Genomic DNA, 7,473 nt, shown 5'->3' with positions numbered 1-7,473 from the left:
AGAGGCAAGTTGCCCCACCGCCAGTCCCAAAAAGGGTGCGTTTAGGGCTTAAGCCAAGGGGGAGGCGTGGAGGACGGCCCAAAGCCTCAGCTACCGGTAAAAATACTAATAGTAATTGGTTACACATTATTGTCAAGAAATCAAGTTGTGTTGCTGATAGACCTAAGTAACATGTACTTGTATCCAGATAATGAGCCCATTATAATGAGGTTGAACCATGTGGAATATGTTTATACTGTTATCAAATCAAATACTGCATAAACATATTCCACATGGTTCAACTTCTTATTTCATCCACAGGTTAACTGTACTATTATTTACATTTATTATTTCCAAGTTCTGTTGTTATTCATTTTTAAATGTAATTTCCCGCATATTTGAAATGTATAGATATGTAGATTCAACCCAAAAAGTGTGCATTGGTGATCTAACTTGGTTTTATTCCTCTGTGTGCTGTTGCAGTTAGACACAACCAGATCGGGAACTGCCTGCTCACTGAAGAACTTCCTGCAGCCAGTCTTGATCCTCAAGTGGAATTTGGTAAAATATGGTCAAATACATTTAAATTATTATTAGGTAATTTTCTGAGGCAGATTTTCCGTGCCTAGTTACCTGTGGCGGTTTTCGGGTTTTCAGGTTTGTTTTTTATAAACCAGCAAAGGCACGAATTGTGTCCACAATAAGCTGAATCCTATTATTGAACCACTTTTTGTAGTAGTTTCAAGTTCGTCCCAATAGAAATTCCATCTCAATTTTCACGTTGATACAATTTACCCTGATCCATGTTTCAAACTATGCTGAATTTGGCCCTAGACTGTGGGAAAGTTGATTTGGAAAAATTCTGAAATTGATGTTATTGAAAGCATTGGCAAGATATTTACCCATTATTATGAAATAGTGGGTCTGCATAGAAATGGTCCTTTGTCAATTAAATTAATATTTGTCTTTGCAGAAAAAAACATGGAGAGCCTCTCTGCTAAGATTTCTGACTCCCCTGAAATCCAGAGGGCATCATCATCATGGACTTTCAGGCAGCAGCAAGCTTCACAAAGATGGAAGGAGGCAAGGCCATTCCACCTTAAATGCCTCATCCAAACTCAGGATGTTGGCCAACCATTTTGTAGCCATTGCAGCAAGCCTGCGGTTGTTAGGTGAGATCTCATTAATGTTCTTTCATACTTCGTAGGTTTTTTGAGTGCATCACTAATTGATGTCTTCATGTTTCGGATAAACTGCATTTTTATGGTGGAATCAGGGCTGTTTAAAACAGTTGATTCAATAACTAAATTGGTTCATTGATTTCGTTCCTAGATGCAGAGAGTGTCTACCAGATCAGTGGTTCTGTGAAACCTGCGATACCAAGAATCACAGGAGATGGCCACTCCACGACAGGGAGTCAGTCCTTGAGGGCTTTTTTAAAGCTATTCCCCCATCCACATATTTTGTAAGAGGGGAAGGAGGATACAGCTCACACGACCAAGGTAGGTACTTGCAAAACTCTTTTGTACTCTTGTCTAATAAATCTGGTAGGCTAATTTTGTGTTTCTTTCCTTTACTAGCTTGTATTTTGCCAACGGTGAGAGTGACTCAAAAATGTCCCTGTGAAGTCCCCAGCATAACTGTGTCACCTGGCAAAGCAGTCATATTAATTTCCATCAATGGTAATATTTCCAAATCTTTTTTCTATATTTAGCTTTCCCCCCTTTTTTGGCTTTGCTTTGCAATGAAAACAGCAGTACTCAAAAATTGCAGAATACATCTTGTCACTATGATAAATCAAAAGAAATATACTAATTTAAACTATGCTGGTGTGATTCTACTCAAGATGTAGTCCAAGTGTCTTAAAGTGTGCCAGCTAATTGTTTCTAAAAGCTCAGGTATCCATGGGTTTGTTTTCTTATAATCCAAGGGCGTTATGACATGCACCAGCCATTGTTTGCATGCCAAACATGCCAGCAGCAGTGGGCTCCAGAGTTCATGGACCTCGTAAACAGTGGATATTGGCCAGCTTCCACCAGTTCTTCTACTTTGTATTCCCTCAACCTTTTCAGCAGTGTAAGAGAACTGAAAGTCATCGCGCCGGCACTGTCCAGACAAGCCTTTGCAAAGCTGCTGGAGCATCGTACAAAGTGTGGTGGGCGGGTAAATGTTCACCATATTATAGAATTGTTTAACATATGCAGACATCTCCGAAGTAACAATTAATATAATGCATCTTTCAGTCAGGACCAGTGTGCGGGGACACGCTGCAGCGCAGCTTCCTGGAGTTTTCCTATTGTGCTTTTGAGGAAGATAACTTGTCTTGCATAAAGCTGTGAAACAGGCAGGTTTCAAATTATTTGTTAATTAAATTACTATTTTTTTCCAGATTTTCGTTGCATTGGTGAAAAACTGCCCTCAACTTCAAAATACAAGGTGCATATACAGTATGTTTATAGTGTGTTTCATTTACATCACAGCTACCTGGACAAGGCAGATGTGGGAGCTCCTTGTGGACAGCAGCAAAGGAGACTTCTAGGAGGACCTTCAAGTTGGACGAAGAGGGCATGGAGGTTGCGGTGTGTCGGCATGGTTTCCTCCTTAAAGCGGTTAATATGTTCAGAGGTCAGATTATAATAAATTGTTTGCTGTTAAATGTAACTTTGTATTGTTATTATTTGTATGTCACTTTGGACAAAAGCTAAATAAAATAATAATATGGAGAATTATCTCAATTATCACTATTAGTGCAGCTTTTACCACTGCATGGTTGAGTTTCCCGTTATGATGCTCTCTTTAGAATCTACAATAACAGGATATTTGCATTTCTAATACAATTTGTATATCCCTAGGAGAAATCTTTGCCTACCCCATGTATCTGCACAAGGTGTTGAGTTCAAAGCCAAGGTTTATCGCCATGGATGTAATGTGTAAATACTGGCCATATTTACACAAATCAGCAAACATCCTTCCTGATCTCCAGGGGCTAACATCAATCAGGCCTTTCCTAAGCGTCATGCATGCTAAAGCACATTCCACTAAGTGTGAGGTATGTTCAGTGTTTATTATGTTTAACTGTATCATCGGAAAATAAGTCCCTCTACTGCACATCAGGGTCCGGTTCGTTTTGTCATTACTTATTATCCGCTAATGACCGGCGGGCATTACAATATCCCTTACATGTCATCTTACTACTAGATTACATGGAGTGGCAAGAACCAAGAAGGAGCAGGGTCAACTGCGGGGGAGGAAGTTGAACAGGTGAACAGCTACCTCTCCCGCTGTGCCCTAACGACTAAATACAAGTCGAAAGGAGGTGATTGTAGTATTTCTCTTCTAATGTATTTTTTTATTGCTTATTTGCATGACATTCACTCAACATTTACTCTCAACAGCACGTGTGGATATGCTTACAATCCATGCTATGGCCTGGAACTACCAAAAAATCACAACACTACATCGGGCATTGTCTGCAAGATATGTGAAGGTGTGTTCTCTGTAAATGGTTTCAGTTTGTGGTAATTGTGTAGCTTTGTGTAACTGCATTGTTTAACTGTTGCATTAGACTTGCCAGAGACTTCAGGAGGAGACTGCAAGTCTAGCGGAGCTTAAAGAAAGCTTGGCTTGCACCGATGAAGCAGTGTGGGTGTCTGATGTGAGGGAATGGGCAGCTGGTGGTAAGTTTGAACCAATAACGTGTTTCACTTTGTGCTTCCTCATTGGCAGCGATCATTAAGATCATGATATTTAAGCTGCCTACTGCTTACTATGCTGCTATTTTTTTACCTTCTGCTTCATGTGTTTACAGATAGTGGCAAGTTCCGTCACCGTCTACGCAGGAAAATTGCTGAGAGCAAGAGACGGCTAATGAAAGACATAGAGACCTATAACAGTCATGAGCCTGCCATGCCAATTGATGTTAATGAAGTGGAGCAGTCGCTATCAGGAGACAACCCGTCCACAACATGGCCGTGGGAGGTTCATGGCAGCGGTAAGCGGAGTTTCCCGAGGCCTCTGATTTATTTTGTAAAGACTCAAGTCAAAATTGCTATTTATACATTTTCTTTACCTCTGTTGTAGCACAAATCAAAGACAAGTTAAAAAAAATTTAACAAAGCCATTCTGAAAATGAGACTGGAGGAGGAAAGGACAATACTTGTTCAGGAGATGGCCCAGCACTGCTCATGGTTGCAGAAGTTGCAGGCAACTCTTAAAAGAAAAACTTCTGAGGAAGGCAAGTTTCATCTTTGTAACCATACCAATCAAACAAGGAAGTGATGGTGATAAGGACAACATACTTTAATTTTACCTATGAAGAGATGTATCTTACTAGAAAGCAGATGAAAAACATTACACTGACCATCTAATATATCTATTTTGGTGAGTTATAATAAATATTACAAAGCAAGTGGATATGTCATCGTAATTTGGATTTGTTTATTACTTTTCACTTACAGACAAGCGAAACAAGGGCCTTTCCTGTCTCTGCAGAAGACGACTGTCTGAAGTTTCGGATACGTTGAAAGAGGTGCTCCTTCAATACAAGGCTGTTTTAGGCGCTCAGGGCTCTGCTATAGAACTGGAAGATAAACAGGAGAATGAAAGTGATTTCAGCAGTCCAGACACCAGTGAAAATGAAGAGGAGGAGTGCAGGTAATGAATATGTGAAAAGTGCCATTTGAATATCCTTAATTTATGTAAGCTGTCAAGTTGAGTAAAGATAATATTAATACTACATTTATTTAATGTTTAATGTCTACTCCTGTCTGTTTGTGTCTGTGTCTCTCAGTGAGGAGCTACCGGGCAGGTGTCTGTAATCGCTTGATTGTGGCCTGGGCAGTGTAAAAGGACTTCATGGTGCCATTCCGGGTTCCTTCTCTCCTGTATCACATTGTTTTGCTTTTTGTTTGCCTTTTTGCCATATGACTTATTACAACACACTTTCATTTCATACCATATCATTTATACTGATTATTGCTTATTTCTCAGGTTTCATCTCACGTATGTACTGTAATAAATCACTATTTTTTTGTATCTTTATCCACGTGTGGTCTCCCATTTCATGTTGCCTGGGCAAAAAGGAGCCTGGTCAGGGTTACACTGTTGTTCCATTTTTCTGGACTTGTAAGGTTTATACATGAGCTAAGTAAAATCACAACTACACATTCACTGATTCTATAGTGCCTCCTAGAAATCATTTTTTTTTTCAATCTTATGCTCCACCTCCTGACAAAACACAAGCAGCGGGAGGTCTAAAATTTGACTAACAATTTATCATTCCCTGTATCAATATGTGCCACATGCTAACATTTCATGAAACAATGAGTGTAACACTTGTTTCATGAAAACAATATGGCCAATATGGGTGTTTGAATTGTAGTTTATAAGTATATCTGGTGCATCAAGCTTGCCACCAATATGTCAAAAATATGCTCTCTGAACAGTAGTTTAAGAAGATTTTTTGTGGATTAAATGCACATAAAACATACATCAAATGTATATGCTAATACAGAGCAGCACTACAGGCATTAAATAATACTAATAAAACATTTAATTTGTATAGTGCTTTTTAAGACCATAGAGCAGTGCTTCCAACCCTGCTCCTGAAGGACCCCCAACACTGCACATTTTCTTTGGCTGCGTTCGAAACCGCATACTTCCATACTATATAGTAGGCAAAAAGCAGTAGGCGAGTGAATAAGTATGTTTGAATCTTAAGTATTCATAAAAGAGTAGGCGAGAATGAGTAGGAGAATGCACTAATTCCCGCGAGATTCGGACAAACGTGTACTTAAAGTGCGTTCGAATATGCCTACTTACCTACTATATAGTAGGGAAAATGAGTACGTGAAGAAAAAAGTACATTCGAGCTCAGTATTCATAAAAGAGTAGGCGAGAAATCCCCGGATGTCCTACTGCTTCAGCCCAGATTCGGGAGTGTGCATCCGATGGACACTTTTCTATCCCAGAAGCCCACGGGAGATCAATACGTCATAAAGAAGAAGAGAAAGAGGATTCGTCATAACCAAACATTTCAAATAAAAAAATGGACGCGGGTGTTTTCAAATGTGAGTATTAGAAACCAATAACAACGTTCCTTCTGTTTGTTGAGATTCTGTAAACTTTAATTGTTGCAGGTGTAAAGACGCTACATAGCATAGTAGCGTTATATTTCTGATTTGTTTTATGTGTAGCAAACAGTAGTAAGCACACGTACGTCTCTAATGTGAATATACATGTATGATACACCATAAATATCTTAAAGATGATAACTAAATGTATACTTAACATCTGACAGGAAAATCTTAGATAAGTTTTGCAGATGAACACATGTGAATGATGTATGTGTGCTTTTATGCAGTTAGCATCTCTGCTTACATTAGATGTTACTGTAAGTAATGTAAATACATTTACATAAATAAATTAGATAACATAAATTAGATTACATAAAGAATGTTTTATTTGTCCATTAGCACTGTTGACCAATTGAGAAACATTTGTGTTGGATAAAAAGCAACTTACCACATCAGTAACTAACTCAACATGTGAATGTAGTATTGAGAGCATACATCACAAAGGGAATCTATTTGAATGTTACAGGGACAGATGAGCAGACGCATCTGCTTATCCGGTGGAGAGCGTCTAATGAAGCCCTCTTCACCGGAAAGCGAAATGCTGCCATCAAAGGCTTCGAGTAAGTATACAACAGAAATGAATAAAACAAATTTTAAGCTGTAGTTTATTTTAGTTATTGTAATTTCAAATAGTTATTACAGCACTTTTCTGTTTCTTGATTTTGTGCCTTTGCTGCAGAGCTTTTGTGGTGGAGCAGGGCCTGCAAGAAAAGGTCACTGCTTCAATCATAAAAAAATGGGAAAACTTGAAACAAAAATATAAAGTAAGATCATATTGTTACCTCTAATACAGAAATCAAATCGCACTGTGCTGTTAAACTGACTGCTTTTGTATTGTGTTTGTGCAATTTTGTAGGAACTGAAATGTCCAGCAACTGGCGTGAGCACTGATGATGGAGACCACACAGCAGCATCATGGAAGTGGTATAGTGCCATGGATGAGGCAATTGGGAGCAGACCCTCCATCACACCACCTGCTCTCGTTGCCTCATCTGGGCCAGATGTTGCTGTGGCCTCTTCATCCTCGGTGATGCCAGCGCCTGGAAAAAGAAAAAGAGATCTCGCCAATCTGATGAGGGAGATGGAGGAACGGGAAGCGGAGAGAGAGCGGGAAGCATCTGAGAGAGAGGAAAGGAGAGACAGGGAGGCAAAGGAAAGGGATGAAAGATTCCTTCGCCTCCTTGAGGCTCTCACAAAAAAATGAATGAAATAAATTGTAAAATAAAAGCATGTTCTGATCATTTACACATTTGGTTTACATAAAGAACAAACATTTTAAAATAGATTCTATCTATCGATCTATCAATATGCATACAGTACTGTGCAAAAATCATAGGCCACTACTTGCTTTGTTGTTTTA

The 7,473-nt window shown here is 39.1% G+C and overlaps 1 long non-coding RNA gene across 1 annotated transcript; it reads left to right on the top strand.

The window, feature by feature from the left end:
• The first annotated feature begins 1,019 nt into the window (after nt 1-1,019).
• On the top strand, nt 1,020-1,637 carry LOC141333204 (uncharacterized). The gene is made up of 3 exons (XR_012355389.1): nt 1,020-1,151; nt 1,312-1,481; nt 1,560-1,637. It is a non-coding gene; the product is annotated as an uncharacterized lncRNA (long non-coding RNA).
• Nucleotides 1,638-7,473: the final 5,836 nt, after the last annotated feature.

This window comes from Garra rufa, chromosome 4 (assembly GCF_049309525.1).
Source record: "Garra rufa chromosome 4, GarRuf1.0, whole genome shotgun sequence".
Lineage (NCBI taxonomy): Eukaryota > Metazoa > Chordata > Actinopteri > Cypriniformes > Cyprinidae > Garra > Garra rufa.
The sequence above is the reverse complement of the archived record's forward strand: the minus strand, read 5'-3'. Positions and strand labels throughout refer to the sequence as shown.